Source organism: Canis aureus, chromosome 11, assembly GCF_053574225.1.
Source record: "Canis aureus isolate CA01 chromosome 11, VMU_Caureus_v.1.0, whole genome shotgun sequence".
Lineage (NCBI taxonomy): Eukaryota > Metazoa > Chordata > Mammalia > Carnivora > Canidae > Canis > Canis aureus.
In genome coordinates this window covers 13,723,612-13,741,074 of record NC_135621.1, presented here as the reverse complement: position 1 = coordinate 13,741,074, position 17,463 = coordinate 13,723,612, and the positions used below count along the sequence as shown (strand labels likewise).

At 37.1% G+C, this 17,463-nt stretch overlaps 1 protein-coding gene and 1 long non-coding RNA gene across 8 annotated transcripts in view; one reads left to right on the top strand and one right to left on the bottom strand.

Annotated features, from left to right (window-relative positions):
• Nucleotides 1-14,506, top strand: part of LOC144323399 (uncharacterized) — a 41,922-nt gene extending 27,416 nt beyond the window's left edge. The window contains exons 3-4 of the long non-coding RNA XR_013388833.1: nucleotides 12,666-12,786; nucleotides 14,324-14,506. This is a non-coding gene — a long non-coding RNA (uncharacterized LOC144323399). The remainder of the gene's footprint in view (nucleotides 1-12,665; nucleotides 12,787-14,323) is intronic.
• FRS2 (fibroblast growth factor receptor substrate 2) overlaps nucleotides 1-17,463 on the bottom strand; it is a 110,198-nt gene that overhangs the window by 23,255 nt on the left and 69,480 nt on the right. For 4 of the 7 annotated variants that reach the window (XM_077913795.1, XM_077913793.1, XM_077913798.1 and 1 more), the window contains one exon: nucleotides 52-152. The exons of the other annotated variants lie outside the window; for them this stretch is intronic. The gene's annotated coding sequence lies outside the window, so the exon portion shown is untranslated. The remainder of the gene's footprint in view (nucleotides 1-51; nucleotides 153-17,463) is intronic. 7 annotated transcript variants of the gene reach the window in all.

Below are 17,463 nucleotides of genomic sequence, written 5' to 3'. Positions count from 1 at the left end.
AACCACCACCCTCCTTTTTAAACTCTTCAAAAAATCAATTACATTACTTACACACTTCAATATCTGGTACTTTATTTTCTGGAAACTCTTTATGTCTAATCTAAATTCCTGGTACTGCAATTTAAACCAGATTCCTCTCATTTCTGTTTTCTCTGTAAGAGATAAGTAAAACCAGCATGATCAAGAAAAATTAAGCACATACTTATGTATATTTAAACTGTTATCAATTCATTTTCCTGTGGATAAATCTAAAATATTAGCAAAGTAACATTTCCTTATTTCAGATATAGCCGTTTTACTTAAGACAGCAAAAATTACTTAGTACATAACAATGATTTGTAAAGTTATCAATATTGAGAGAATAAAAGAATAAAAAATTGAGTTCATTCACTTCTCCATCTTCACACTGAAGTATTCAACAAGCATATTCTGAGCACCAACTCTCTTTGCCAGGCACTGAGTTAAATGCTAGAAATAAGAAACACACATATTCCCTGATATCAAGGAATTTACTGTTTAGTGAGAGAGGCAGACAAGAAAATGAAAACATGATTGGGTTACAAGCCCAAAGGCCAGTGTAATCAGAACATCTATTTCACAGCAGAAGGAAAGACAAATGACAGGAAGCCTCCTGAGAAAGGTAACCTCTAAGTCAAGTCCTAAAAGACTGAGGGGAGTTTGCGAGGGCAAGGGCAACCCAGATCAAGAAGAGTACATGCAAAAGCACAGAAGCATAAAAGGACATGGCCTGCTCCAGACACAGCAAGTAATTCCTTACAGCTGGAATGCAGTGTATGCATGGGAAAATATTAAGAGATAGGTAGGAAGACAGGATCATGCCATTTCATGAAGGGGTAGTTTGCACTTCCACAATTCCCATTCTCCCCTATAATCTTAAAGATGACACTAATGTCTTACCACAATACTGTCCTATAGAGGAAAAGAATCTAGGATCCATACAAGGAGAACTTTTAATTCCTAAGAATACAATTAATGGTATTTTACAGTCTATGATGCCCAAAGCCTAACCTATCAGTCACAGCACCTATCTATAAACATAAGCATTCTCCCAACAGCCTTTGGACCTGCCTGCAATGTGTGTCACTAACGGATGCTGATCTAAATCTCAGCTACTCCTTCCAGACCTAAAAAAAAGTTACCCACTTTAACCTCATATTTCACATTGAATTTGAAGAAATTCCTTTCAATCATACATTTTGGCTTTAAGAATGAAATGAAATAATCTATATAGCTATATCTTTACCATTTATCTACCTATCAACAATTATATGTGTGCACTTAGCAAATACTCAGAAAATGGTACTGAAATGCCTTGCTAAAAATAAAACAAGAGAAATTAAAATGGAAGATGATATAAAACACCACTCTATCTTAATTATACTGGTCATAATTCAATCCTGGAGTCATCTAAAACCTTGAAATATACTTGTACCTAGAAACACTGGTGATGAAATTTATACAATTAAGTCTGAGTGTCCATATCTCTGACCTAAGAAATAAAAAGACAACTACAGATGTGCAAACTCAGCAGATGAGTCACTCTGCCTTAGCTAACTCAATAATGTAATTAGCCCCAATGGGCAACAATCCCAACACCTTCAATCATAGGAAAAAAAATATCATCAACCTTGGGAACTCTCAAAGAAACTCTTAGTTTAGTACTTTATGTTGTGATATAAAAATATGTACAAGGAAATCAAATACTGCCCTCCAGCAACATCAAAGTGATGAACATTCTATGTGACAGATCACGTAACTCACTCCACTAAAAACCCATAGCCTGCACCACAGAAAGAAGACATGTAAGATAGCAGTAAGAAAGTACAGGCATTCTCCAGAAAACATTTATCATTAACTCTGAAAATTGAAATAAATATATTTGATCTTATGGAGATGATGCATTCAATTTTCTGTAAGAACTGCATATTAGAATTCCAGGTTCATATTCTTCAACTCGGGCATTTCTATATGTTAACTCATACAACTGTGTCAAATTAACAAATGATTGCTTAATCCTCATAATAAACCTCTAGTTTATAAGTTTCCTAATAGACAATAGTCCACTAGCCCAGACTGAACTCTAACATAATAAATATTTAACCTTTGAGGCTTTATCGAACTGAGCAACAGCAGTAAAACCTAAGTATGAATTTATATTTTGCTTAGTAGGTACACCAAATAGTTCTTAATAAGCATCTGGCTTAATTCTGTAAAACAACAAAACAGTAAACACAAGCCACTCTAACTTCAAACTTCATGTTAAATATGAAACACATTCAGTATCAATCAAGCTGTAAATATCCACAAAATAATACAAGACATGCAAGAAAATCTCTATAGGGGCAGCCCAGGTGGCTCAGCGGTTTAGCGCCGCCTTCAGCCGAGGGCCTGATCCTGGGGACCCAGGATAGAGTCCCACGTTGGGCTCCCTGCATGGAGCCTGCTTCTCTCTCTGCCTGTGTCTCTGCCTCTCTCTCTCTGTGTCTCTCATGAATAAATAAATAAAATCTTAAAAAAAAAAATCTCTATAGGTATCTTTGCTTTTTCTATTATATACTTATCCTAGAACTAAATAAACATTAATGAAGGATATCAGAGAAGGAAATAAAGTGGTAATTTTCAAAACCGAATATTTAAGTATATAAGTAGAATATATCATAAATCTGAATTTCCAAACACAGGTGGGTATCATGCTAGTACTAGATTCGTATTCAAAAGGCTAAATATTGGCACGTGTATATAAAACGTACACACAATCTGTCTAAAGTAAGGTTAGGCAAATGCCAAGCAACTCTAAATAACCCTCAAAACAAATTGCTTCATGAATAGCTCATCAGTTTCAGCATTTAACTCAATCTAAAATGCTCTTAAACATATTCTCAAAGGAAAATAAACGTGATTATTTTCTACTTTTGAAGCAATGCATTAAAAAATTACTGTTATAACCTAGCATTAAAATTACCTGATTGAAGGACACCACTAATAAAAATGGTTGATATGTGTGTTTCTTAACACTCCTCAACCTCACAAATGCCACCCAACACACAAAGGTAACCAGAAATATTTACATCAGAGTACATCTATCCATTTGATGAACTTTTATGGGGCCATTAATAAGCACTGTTAACGAACACTTAATGATAAAAAAAAAATGTTTGTGGTATAAAGTTAAGTGGAAACAAAGAAGAAAACTATTCTTATAAAATGCAATATGGTATCCTGGATTGGATTCTGGAACAGAAAAGGGACATCAGTGGATAACCTAGGGTAATCCAAATAAAATCTGTAGTTCATAGTATTGTGCCAGTGTTAATTTCTTAGTTTGGAAATATGTACCATAGTTACATAAAATTCGCATTAGGGAAGGCCAGGTAAAGGGCACAGGAAAATTTCTGTACTATCTTTCCAACTTTTCTATGACTCTAAAATTGTTCTGAAAACAAAAAGCTTACATTAAAAATTACTCTCTGTGCCCAGTAGCAAATATAAGAGGCTTCTCATTTTTAAAAATAACATTCACACTTATTTTTCTCTTTCCCACCCCTACACGCAATACATATACCCAGAAAAAGAGACTAGACTAAAACACACTAAAATATTAACATTGGTTCACCATTGGTAGGATGAAGAGCAAATTTTTCTCTTTATATTTTCTACAGTGTAAACTGCTTTTATAATCAACAATAAATTATTAGCTAAAGAATATACAAATCAATACTTTATTAAAAACTTCTTTTGAAAGAAAAGCTATAAATGTCTGAGCAGAGCCCAAAGGCAGACTGCATACAAAACAGGTTAGGGCAGAGTGTGAAGAATGCAGTGGCCAAGGGAAATTGCCAGGAGTATTTAAGTAGGCATAACCTAATTAGTAAATGCTGGAAACCTGCCAATACACAGAACTTAACATCCACTTTGAGGCTAAAGGTGCTCACAGCCAGCAAAGTTATGCTCAGAATTCATGTCTTAGGGCAATGTCCTGAAAGGCTCCTGTAATACTAAGACTTTGTGGAGATACATAGCTTGGGTTTATTACAAAGATAATGCAGTTGGGGGTGCCTGATTAGCTCAGTTGGTGGAACACAGATTAAATAAATAAATTCTTTAAAAAAATAATAGAAATGCAGTTGGACATCTGGTGCACAACTGCCCACTGAAAGCTTTTGGAACATTTTTAGTACCATGTTATGCTCTTTAGGTATTTCTCCTCTTTTTCCTTCTCTAGCACCTTCTTACAACCTGTGCTCAATTCTTAGCCCTAAGGCCTAAAAATGTCACTCCAGGATGATCAGGATCTAGAGACCACGGGGTCTCTATTTCAGATATCTGAAATATCTGAAACCTTATTTCAGAATATCTGAAAGGTATCACAAAAGTTATTATTCAGATATTTTCAGGGCAAAATATGTTCTAAAACTCTAATAAGCAATAAGAGGGGGAAATTAATCAATAACAAATGTTTCTCACTCAAAAATGAAAAAATAAAATACATTTTGTCCCTTAGAGGAAATGCCAGTGGAATCAGAGAGACCACATTTTGACAGAATTTCTTCCAAGCTGTAATCAGGGTGATTTATTTGTATCAGGCTGTCTGTCCCTACTGAAATAGCACTATATGGCCAGTTCTGGGTTTTATGTCATTTTTTTAAAAGTTTTTAAATTATTTTTTTATGGTCACCCTTATTCTCAGTTGATAGTACAGCAGGTCCTAGAACTGTCATTTAAACATGCATGTGCATTCTTTTTTACTCTTGAATTCTTGTGAACTCTATAATCAGACAACTAAACGTATTAAGAATAGGTGCAAAATACAGCCCTGTACTCAGACAATGGAATATTTTATGTTAAAATATATGATATTTACTTCATGAGCTTCATTACAGCAATTTTAAGCATCAAAAGGCTTATGTGCTTACTTTCTAGTCATAGTTATGTTTATGAAAATAAAGGTGACCAAAAGTGATCCTCAGGTATTGAGGCCACAATAACAATGTATGACTGCTGTTGTTATTACTTTGAATACCAATGGAGATACACATTGTTTTTCATCAAAGCTAAGACACAACTGATTTCAAGGCTAATAATTTATACACCAGTAAGAAAAGAAGTTGCCACTTGAACTAAGACATGCTTGTACTTACACATTGATTGTAAGTAGGCCTAAATTTCTATAAATAAAATGGGAAAAAGTCTCTTAGAATCAATGAAGTATATTATACAATGAAAACTATCAACTCATTACAAATAACATGAAGGGAATTATGTTAAGAAAATTTGTTTTCGGGGATCCCTGGGTGGCTCAGCAGTTTAGTGCCTCCCTTCGGCCCAGGGCATGATCCTGGAGTCTCGGGATCGAGTCCCACGTCGAGCTCCCTGCATGGAATCTGCTTCTTCCTCTGCCTGTGTCTCTGCCTCTCTCTTTCTGTGTGTGTCTCTCATGAATAGATAAATAAAATCTTTAAAAAAAATTTTTTTTTCTCTGCTCCTTCTCAGATGCTAGAAGATAGTTACCATCAAGTGACAGGATTTCAGAGAGTACAAAACCCAGTGTTCTTTTGAGTCTTGATAAATATTTGTCTAGAGAAATCTTTCAGTGTAGACTGCTAGGAACTATTTTCTTCATTCTTCAAGTGGAGAAATGAAGTGAAAAAATTAATCAAAGTTTTACTAAAAGCCAAATTTAGAATACTTTCCCTGTCTACCACTTTTAACAAAAACAGTGTGTACTGTTTTATGGTTTGTTTTCCTTTAGTTTTACCTTGATCTTAACCTCAGGATATCAATCATCCAAGGTCAAGGTAATTCTGAAGAACTATCTTCAAAAGTACAGCTAAAATCACTGGGGATATTCCCTTTTAGCACAACTTAGATAAAATATAATTTTAAAGCAATGGTGAGAATATTTCTTTTTTAAAGGCAAATGTGGAGAAAACAAATGTCTATAGAAAACAGTGAGAATTTTTAAGATGTTTTACCCTGTCTCACTTTCACAATATTTTTTCCACCAGTACTGGCTGAAAAGCTATCTACTTTACTTTTTCAAAAAGAAATCTGTGAACCTAATTCAACAGTTAGCTACAAAGAATATTAGTCTCATTTAATTAGGTTACGTGTAACATTCTTGTCAAAGTCTTAAATATTTTCTACATGCAAATTACAAATGTGAAATCTCTGAAACTATGAATCCTGTGATATGTAAGGCATAATGCAGCTAAGGCAAGATTTTAATTCTCATATAGTTGATAAATGGCCTACAACAGCTCTGCTGTCTTAATATATTTTAGTATGCCATATCAGAATCTAAAATGAAAGGTCTTGTTTTTAGCATTCTAAATGCCTCCAGCAGAAGGCAGTATCAATCTCTGATAATGCCAGAAGGCAGCATGACAGAATGAAAATATCATGGGTTTTAGGGCAACAGAAATCTGAATTCATATTTAACCTCTCTGAATCTATGTTTCCTCATAGGTAAGCTTAAAAACACCACCAACAACAACTTTTTATAGTTATTACAGGTTTGGAGGCTGTTGCAGTCATAAAAATTGTGGGGTGGGTCTGAATTAGGGTAGTAAACAATGAAAAAGGAGGAAGATGGATTAGAGCAAAACATAAAATTTAGCATTAATAATACTTGATGACTGATTAAACGGGGAAGAAAGCAAGACTCAAGGAATGTACATTTACTGAGCTGGGCTAGGCAACACAGGAAGGACACAAGGCTTGGAGAAGTAGGTAAGCCCAGTTTTGAATGCATTGTGATGCCTTTGAGATATCCATCTGGGAATAGGCAACAGGCAAACAGAAATACAGGTACAGAGGTGGGAAAAAGATCTGAGTTGGAGATATAAATCTAGGTCATCAACTTACAGATGCAAGGTATGAGACAAGATGAGAGTGCCCAATGAGAAGAAAAGTAAGACCTACAGAAACTCAAATACCAGTATTTAAGAGAACTTCAGAGGAAGGGGAAGTCCACAAAAGAGACTGGACAGGCACCGTCCAAGAACCCAAAAGAAAATCTTCAAGACTGTGCCATCACAAAAGCCTAGGGAACAGAATGATTCAAGGTGAGATGGGATAAGAAACAGTGTCTAATTGGTAAGACTGCAGAAACCAGGGAAAGTTAGTTTTGAAGAAAAGAGTTATTTAGCAGTAAGGAAAAGCAGAGCAGAAAGAGTCAGCTGTCATCAAATTTCTTTCTGCTTCATGGAATAATAGAATTAACTTGCTCCTTGCTCCTGAAAACAGAAACTGGACCAAACCCCAGAAGTCTGTGAGAATAAAACAGACTTCATCTTCTAAAAAGAACCGAGTTCCCAGTCACTAACAATGTTCCACTACTAGTCTGAAGTTGATGAGATGACTTTGACCTTTATTAAGATTTTATTTATGAGGCAGCCCCAGTGGCTCAGCGGTTTAGTGCCACCTTCAGTCCAGGGCGTGATCCTGGGGACCTGGGATCGAGTCCCACATCGGGCTCCCTACATGGAGCCTGCTTCTCCCTCTGCCTGTGTCTCTGCCTCTCTCTCTCACGTATGTCTGTGTGTCTCTCATGAAGAAATAAATAAAATCTTTAAAAATATATATTTTATTTATGTATTTATTTATGTTTATTTATTTAGAGAGAACGAACAGGGGAGGAGGAAAAAAAGGAAAGGGAGAAGCAGACTCCCCGCTGAGCAGGGAATCCCCTGCGGGACTCAATCCAAGCACTCTGGGATCACCACCTGAGCCAAGGCAGAGGTTTAACCGACTAAACCACCTAGATGCCCCTACCTTTTTTCAGTTGAAGTAATTTTCTAGGACTAAACTAAATTTTAAACACTTGCATTAAAAGGACAAAGGGAAAGATACAACAAAAAAAGCTCTTAAATATTTAGAAATATAATGGTTCTTTGAATTTTTAAAAATCATATTCAATTAATTCTAAGTAAAACACAAAAAAGAAAGGCCTTTTTTATAAAGATGGATTTATTTTAGAGAGAGAGAGAGCACACACACATGAGCAGGGGGGAGGGATAAAGGGAGAGGGAGAGAGAGAATCTCAAGCAGACTCCCTGCTGAATGTGGGGCTCAATCCCACCACCCTGAAATCATGACTTGAACCAAAATCAAGAGTCAGAAGCTTAACCAATTGAGCTACCCACGTGCTCCCAATAAAATGTGTTTTTAACCTTGTGAGTCTAAAGTAAAATATTTTTCTTTTAAGATTTTAATTTATTTGAGAGAGAGTGAGAGCACAAGCAGGGGAAGGGGCAGAGGGAAAGGGAGAAGTAGGCTCCCTGCTGAGCCAGGAGCCTGACATGGGGCTCTATGTGGGGCTTGATCCCAGGACCCCAGGATCATGACCTGAGCTAAAGCAGATGCTTAACCACCTGCCACCCAGGCACCCCAAAGGAAAACATTAAATATGATATAAAAATTTCTAGGAAGTGGTCCAAGAGAATGCATAGGAAGACCCTGAACTTACTTCCTCCCATGGACATACCAAATCTACAGCTATATATGAAAAAATTCCCACTAAAAAGCTAAAAACTAGCTATCTGAACAGCTCCCTCCAGAAGGGATAAAAGGGCCACATACAGTTAGGGAAGTGAGGCAGAGACACAGTCTTACCAACTATCCTACCTTCTCAACCCCCACCACAACCACCCACAATAAGGAGCAATCTCATAGTTTGAGGCTCTCCCCACAGAGTGAAAAGCCTGTGCCCAACTTCAGGCACTCTAATCTTGGGGCCTTCACCAGAGAGACAAGTCCCCACAAATATCTGGCTCTGGAAACCAATAGGGTTTATGTCTAGGGAACCTGGGGAGCTGTGGGGATCTTATCCCTTGTCTTACCACTTATCCCTAAATCCAGTACAAATGCAGCAGTTTGAGAGGTAACTGGATTATATGTGGAGGAGATTTATTCACTAATCTTAAAGTATCTGCTAGAGAAGCAAGGACCAGTTGGGAGTTTCTCTGCGGAGAGAGATCCCAGCAAGTGCCATTCTTGTGGCACATTCTCCCTCTATGTTACCATTGCAGGCAGGCACATGCAGACACAGGCCTGCCAAAGCCATGGGCATGCCCCACCCCTAAAGCTTCTTGCCTTGCTACAACTATAGGCTTGTTCTGCCCTTGGCACTCTCTAGCAGTCTGACTAAAGCCCATGGGTAAGCACAGTCCACACAGGGGATGTCCCTTGATCACCTGGCCCTGGGAGCCAAAGGGACTCCACAGGACTATAAAAATCAGAAAGACAGTTCTAGGCAGGTTACTGCACCCAAGGCACTGCACAGACAGCAAACAGAAACATAACCTCAGTACCAGGAGAGACAGGATTCAGGTTTGCCACAGGGGTTACAGAGGTGCTTTCAGGGAACATAAGCAGGGAGAAACCATCTGTGTACCCTCCGTGGGTTGTACCACGGATTGCTGGTAATTCCTAGAAATGAGCTTTCAGACTCCTCTGAAGCCCTGATTTTTGCAAGTGTGGCCCATGGGACACCTCCAGATCTGCTAGTCTGGAAGTCAGCAGGGTTTATGACTACAAATCCCTCAAGACTATATATATTCTCATACTTCAAAAGCCTGAGAATCTGGCTTCCAATGGGCCTGAAACAGGTACTGACTGAGATCACTCCCTCTGGAACACTGGCAGGTCTTGGCACATTCTCATCAACTAGGACCTATCGAGAGTAAATCAGACTACTCAGAAAATCACAAAAGTTTCAGAAACAACCAAGAGCTAGAGCAAGGTTTAACAATAAGTTCATCATCTATACAAGGCCATTCCTTCAAGACTGAGAGAGATAAGTGATTTATCTACTACATAGAAACATACAGAAAGATATGCAAAATGAGGAAACAGAGGAATATGTTCCAAATGAAAGAACAAGATAAAACCCCAGGAAAGACCTTAATAAAAAAGAGATAAGATAATTTACCTAATAAAGAGATCAAAGTAACGGTCATAAAGAAGCTCACCAATCAGAAGAATGGATGAACCAGTGAAAACTTTACCAAAGAGATGGAAAATATAAGAAAGTACCAGACAGAAGTCACCACGGTGAAGAATATAATGAAATGAAATACACACTGGAAGGGTTCAACAGCAGACTAGATGAAGCAGAAGAAAGGATCAGCAACCTGGAAGACAGAGCAGTGGAACTCACCCAAACAGAGCAACAATCAATCAACCAATCAATCAATTCAAAGTGAGGACAGCTTAAGGGACTGATAAGAAAAAAATCAAGCAAAGCAACATTTGTATTACAAAGGTCCCAAAAGGAGAAGAGAGAAAGAGAAAGGGGCAGAAAACTTATTTGAAGAAATAATGGCTGAAAGTTTCCCTAGCTTGGATAAGGAAACAGACATCCAGATGTAGAAGGCACAGAGAGTTCCAACTAAGATGAACCCAAAGGGTCCACACCAAGACACCTTATAATTAAAATGTCAAAAGTTAAAGCCAGGAAAAGAGTACGAAAAGAGCAACTAATAAGAAAACACAAAGTAAAAATGTCACTGGTAAAGGTGAAAATATAACTACTTGTAAGCTGGAATGAAGAAGACAAAAGTAGAAATTAATTACAACTATGATAATTTGTTAAGGAATACACCAAATAAAAAGATGTAAAATATGACATCAAAAACATAAAATGTGGGAAGGGAGAAGCAAAAGTCTAGAGCTCTTAGAATGCATTTAAATTTAAGCTTGCCGTCAGCTTAAAATAGACTGTTAAATATACAGGCTGTTCTATATGAACCACATGGTAACCACAGAGCAAAAAACTATAACAGAGCCACAAAAGATAATGAAAAAAAAACCCTAAACACAACACTAAAGAAAGGCATCAAAACACAAGGGAAGAGAGAGTAAGAGAAGAAGAAAGAAGAACTACAAAAACAGCCAGGAAACAATGAATAAAATGGCAATAAAGACATATCTACCAATAATTACTTTAAATGTAAGTAAACTAAATTCTCCAATCATCAAAGAATGACTGATACATTTTTTTTTTAAGGACTCATCTATATGTTGCCTACAAGAGACTCACTTCAGATCTAAAGGCATACAGAGACTGAAAGTGAAGGGATGGAAAAAAGACATTTCATGTACACAGAAATGGAAAGAAGGCTGGTATAGCCATACTCCTATCAGACAAAAAGTGTAATAAAAAACAATGATATTACATAATAATAAAGAGATCAATTTGAGAATATAACACATGTAAATATTTATTCATTAGCAAAGGAGCACTTAAATATATAGAGAAAATATTACCTAAAGACAAAAATTGATAGCAATACAGTAATAGCAGAGAATTTTATATCAGTGGATAGATAATCCAGACAGAAAATAAAGGAAATACTTATTTAAATGACACATTAGACTACATGGACTTAATAGATACATACAGAACAATCTAATCAAAAGCAGCAGAATATAGCTTCTTCTCAAGTACACAGGGAACATTCTCCAGGATAAATCGTATCTTGGGCCACCAAACAAATCTTAACAAATTTAAGAAGTTTGAGGTACTGAGGGGTACCTGGGTGGCTCAGTCAATTAAGTGTCTGCCTTCACTCAGGTCATGATCTCAGGGTCCTGGACTCAAGGCCCACCTCGGGCCCCATGCTCAGCGGGGAGTCTGCTTCTCCCTTTGCTCACCCCCCTCTTGTGTGCACTCCCTCTCTTTCAAATAAATAAATAAAATCTTTTTAAAAATTTAAGAGGACTGAAATAAAAAGCATCTTTTTCAACCACAATGGTATGAAACTAGAAATTAGTTAAGAAGAAAACTAGAAAAATTGCAAATGTGTGACAATTAAACATGTTATTGAACCAAGGGCCAATGAAGATATTAAAAAGACAATTAAAGAAAAATACCTTGAGACAAATGAAAATGGAAATTCAACCATCCAAAAATCTATGGGATGTAGCAAAAGCAGTTCTAGTAGGAAAGTTCATAATGACACAGGCCTACCTCAAGAAAGAGAAGAAAGATCAATCTAATTTTATACCTAAAGGAACTAGAAAAAAAAAAAAAGAACAAAGCTCAAAATTAGAAGGAAGGAAATAATAACGATCAGAGTGCAAATAAATGAAAGAGAGACTACAAAAAAAAAAACAAACAAACAAAAGACCAATGAAACTAAGAGCTAGTTCTTTGGAAATACAAACAAAATTTAACCTAGACTCACCAAGAAAAAGGCTCAAATAAGAATCAGAAATGAAAGAGAACTTACAACTGATACCACAGAAATACAAAAGATCGTAAGACACTACTATGAACAATTATAATCCAACAAATTGGACAAAGAAGAAATGGATAATTTAGAAACACACTTCCAAGACTAAATCAAAAAGACTTCAAGCCCCATGCTGAGTGTAGATTATTTTAAAAAACAAAATCTTCAAAAAAAAAAAAAAAAACCTTTTAAGTCTTAACCAAATTTTATGTTTGATTTTTAGCTGTAATAATCTTGTTTAGTTTAATGTCATTAAACTAAACTACTACTCAACTGAGTTTTTATGACTACTACTAAAAAAAGTAATTCTTCTTTTTAAAGCTCAAGCACATCAATTTGTTTCATTATTTTTATGGTAGAGTTTAAAAGTTATTTGCAATTTTGGCTATTTTCCATTTGACCCTCCAGAGCCCACTCTGCTCTGTTCGCTAGAAGCCTGAGCTGCATGGAATGCCAAGAGACCAGGCTGGCTGTGGCTCCAGTCCCTACTAAAGCTTTTCTGACGGCTCCTATCAGGCAACCTTCTCCCGTAAGTATGGCCTTTGTTGCTTCAAGTAATCATTCCCTCCACTGTCCCGTTCAGATCCAGAAGCGGTAACAGGTGCTCGCTTCGGCAGCACATATACTAAAACAGAAGCGGTAACAGCTTCTTGCTATCGCTAGCTAACCTGGTCATCGTTACTTGCTGGTTTCCTTTAACCTGCCTACACTTTGCAAATAACCCCTTCACTGACTTCTTTTCTATTACACTTGTCCTAGTCCTATTTCTTGCCAGAACCTTGACTGATACAAGTTGCTACTATATTTTCAATATAGTAATTATATGTGGCACTCTAACCACTGGAGAAAATACCTTATGAGAAAAGAGCCATGGTAACGAGCTTTTACATTTCTTACTCAAACCAACTAAATTCCTAAGAACAGAAAACAAAAACTACCAACCTAAAAATAATTAAAAGGGAAAAGGATTTTTTTTTTACTAATTTTTAGGAAAAAGATCTCTTTAACTTTACTAAATTTTATTATGATTAGTACCTCCAAATCTTATAGTCATCCTTGACACCTCACTCTCTCACTATGTAATCTATCAATCTTTTCAGATCTATCTTCAAAATCTATCTCCATCTATTAATCCTTTCAGATAGATCTACCTTCAAAATACATACCAATTTTGGGCAGCCCAGGTGGCTCGGCAGTTTAGTGTCGCCTTTGGCCCAGGGCCTGATCCTGGGGACCTGGGATCAAGTCCCACGTCGGGCTCCCTGCATGGAGCCTGCTTCTCCCTCTGCCTGTGTCTCTGTCTCTCTCTCAATCTCTCTCTCTGTCTCTCATGAATAAATAAATAAAATCTTAAAAAAAAAATACATACCAATTTCAACCACTGCTTAGCATTTCTACCACTAATTCTCTGGTTCAAGTTACCATCATTTGTCTGAATTTTTGCAATAGGCTTCTCATTAATCTCTGCCTCTGCTCTTGCCCTGCTCCAGTCTTCTCTGAATGGAGCAACCAGATTACTTCTATCAAAAAGTGTTACTGAATTTTTTTAATGATAAAAAAAATCATGACCCACACACAACATAAAATAAACATATGTCCAAGATATCATTTAAGTCATTAACTAATAAGGGAGTCATTAAAATGTTACAACAGATTCAAAGAAAAATTCTAAGAACCACACACCCTCAAATAATAGGGAATTCTGGTGTGAATTTACAAATAGATGTAAAATGGGTATATTCACAGGGCAATAATCAATTGTATTCTACTGGTCACAATTAATTTGCATTCCTATGACTAAGAATTGTGCACATTTTTTAACAGTTTTCTACAAATTATAGAATTCCAAAGTAACTCAAAGAAAATGAGACAGCAGTAAATCCAATGGATGAGCAAGATAAAAACCTGCTTATCATTTTTTGCCCATTTCAAAGCTGTCCACAACTTTTCCAGACAAAATCTTGCATGTCTCCTTCTATTCTCCCTGAAAGCATAAAATTAGAGACTTTCTAATGGCCTGGACTACAAGATACTAAATATTTTAATACTGTTTCCTGCCCTTCCAGCTCCACATCTGATCTCAGGTACCTGTGTTCCAGCCACACTGGCCTCCTCCTGGCTGTTTCTGAAGACACTAAGCATGCTCCTACTTCAGGGCATTTGCAACCTTTGTCCGATCTGAAACATTCTTCTCCAGATACTCTTGCTTCCTCACTTACTATTGGGCACTTTCCTGAGCATCTTTTATAAAACAGGTAAACCTCTACCCCACAATGGCCCTCTTTTTTCCCTTTCTCTTCTTATACTGCTATATTACTCTCAAATGACTTATTACCAACTAGCATGGTAACATATTGACTTATTTTTGGATTCCCTGTTTCTCTCCTCCATAGACACCACAAAATGTAAACTCCATAGACACCACAAAATGTAAACTCCATAGAGGGCAAAGACTGTTTTCTTCACTGCTATAGCCCCACTGTCTATACTAAGTGCTCAGTAAGTTCCAGTTGAATGAATGAATAAGTACTAGATAATGTTTCAAAATTACAACATACTTAGCCCCTGAATTTCTTTCTTTCTTTCTTTCTTTCTTTCTTTCTTTCTTTCTTTCTTTCTTTCTTTCTTTCTTTCTTTCTTTCTTTTTCTTTCTTTCTTTCTTTCTTTCTTTCTTTCTTTCTTTCTTTCTTTCTTTCAAGATTTATTTATTTATGGGGGGGGGGGGCAGAGACACAGGCAGAGGAAGAAACAGGTTCTATGTAGGGAGCCCGACGCGGGACTGGATCCCGGGACACCAGGATCGTGCCCTGGGCCAAAGGCAGGCGCCAAACCGCTGAGCCACCCAGGGATCCCCCCCTGAATTTCTTCAACATAAAAACATATCAAATAAAACTACAACCAAATAATCCTATCTTTTTACTAATTAACATGTTACTTAATAGTTATTAAGATTATCTTTTTAAATGGAGGTCAAAATTTATTACTTAGATTGGTCTGAACACTGAGTTATTTCATGAAAAATGCTTTAAAATTTAGCATATGGTGTCACAAAATTTATCTTAGAAGCCATGTTATCACATGGCTTCTAAGTGAGCAAGTATACTTACAAGACTTAACTGGCACCAGATGTCCTCCTTTTCATAATACATAGATTCAAAGACTGTCATTTGGATTGTAATTATACCAGATGTGATACCTCAAGAGTCTAACTGGGCCACTCAGTTGCCAAGCTGTATTATTTCTACCAAGCTATGTCATTCCTTGAAGTTCTACAGTCTTGGCATAGGCCTAGGTGAAGATGAACAGATTTCTTGCATTGAGACTTCTATTTATATTAGATTTCTGATTCTAAACCTTTCCCTAAGCTCTTGTAATTTTTAACTTTAAAAGATGCCTAATATTAAATTGGTATTTTCTTTGAATAACACCTGAATTACCTGCTATATACCATTCTATACCAGTATCTTTGGTCTAATTTGGGGGGGGGGGGGGTTGGTCTTATTATTTGGAAGGTATTTCTGCTAAAAGAGGAGTATGGGGCAGCCCCGGTGGCTCAGCGGTTTAGCGCCGCCCTTCAGCCCAGGGCGTGATCCTGGAGACCCGGGATCGAGTCCCACATCAGGCTCCCTGCATAGAGCCTGCTTCTCCCTCTGCCTGTGTCTCTGCCTCTCTTCTCGGTCTCTGTGTCCCTCATGAATAAATAAATAAAATCTTAAAAAAAAAAAAAAGAGGAGTATGATTATGCAAATGAAAAGCATGAGTTTGGAATACCACAGGCCACTGGAATGATTTAGCTATTAATATTAGTTAGCTTCTTCAAATATTTTCTTTCTTTACACTAGTTGACTCAAAAAAATCTGGGCACCTGGGTGGCTCAGATGGCTGAGCGGCTGCCTTCGGCTCAGGTTGTGATCTCCAGGTCCCAGAATCAAGCCCTACATCGGGCTCCCAGCTCAGCAGGGAGTCTGATTCTCCCTCTGCCTCTCCTCCTCTTTGTGCTCTCTGTCTCTCTCTCTCAAATAAATAAATTCTTTTAAAAAAATTCAAAGGACAAAAGAGATCATCTTTTTTTCTTTTTCCATTCCATCTACAAATAAACCAAAAGTAAATAAAATAGGGCTTTGTTTGTCTTCGTGACAGGGTTGCAACTGTTTAATAAGATTGGATTTGTTAGCATGCACATTTTCAGTTTTTAATTAAAATGCTACAAATTAATGTTTATTTTGTCAAAACTAAGTATGTCTGTTAGTTTTTACTTTTTTTTTATTTTGTCTGTTAGTAGGGGAAAATATCCAGTACATGCTTCCCACCTTCTCCCCTCAACAATAAAATAGGTGGATTAGAGGCAATAAATGCTGTTTTCCCAATATATAGTCCCAATGACACTAGCTTTAGTAATAAAAAGATAACCAAATCACCATTCAAGTACCCAAGGCAAATTTATTTTTTTTAAGATTTTATTTATTTATTCATGAGACACACACACACACACACAGAGAGAGAGAAAGAGAGAGGCAGAGACACAGGCAGAGAGAGAAGCAGGGTCCCTGCAAGGAGCCCGATGTGGGACCGATCCCGGGACTCCAGGATCACGCCCTGAGCCAATGGCAGGTGCTAAACCGCTGAGCCACCCAGGGATCCCCCCCCAAGGCAAATTTATTCTGAAAAATAGAGAAATCAGTTACTCACTGTTTGAAACAAATACCTTTCTTTATTAAAAATATGTTAAGATTAAACTAAGGTAACATTGTGTGTTAGCTACACTCAAAAAAATTAAGAATGTTGTAAGACTGAGATCCCTTGGCAGCTCAGTTGGTTGGGCGACCTAACTCTTGATTTCAGCTCAAGTCATGATCTCAGAGTCGTGAGATCAAGCCCTGCAGAGGGGTCCACATTCAGCAGGGAGTCTGCTTGAGATTCTCTCCCTTCTCTTCTGTGCCACCTCCCAGCTCATGCATGCCTGTGGACATACTTTCTCCCTCTCAAATGAATAAATCTTTACCAAAAATGTGGTAAGATTATATCAAAAAATAAGAAAGGACTTTCAAGTAACAAATTATACATTCTAAGAAATGTTCAATATTTTTTTAAAAAAAGATTTTATTTATTTATTCATGAGAGACACAGAGAGGCAGAGACACAGGCAGAGGGAGGAGAAGCAGGCTCCATACAGGACCCCAATGTGGGACTGGATCCTAGAACTCCA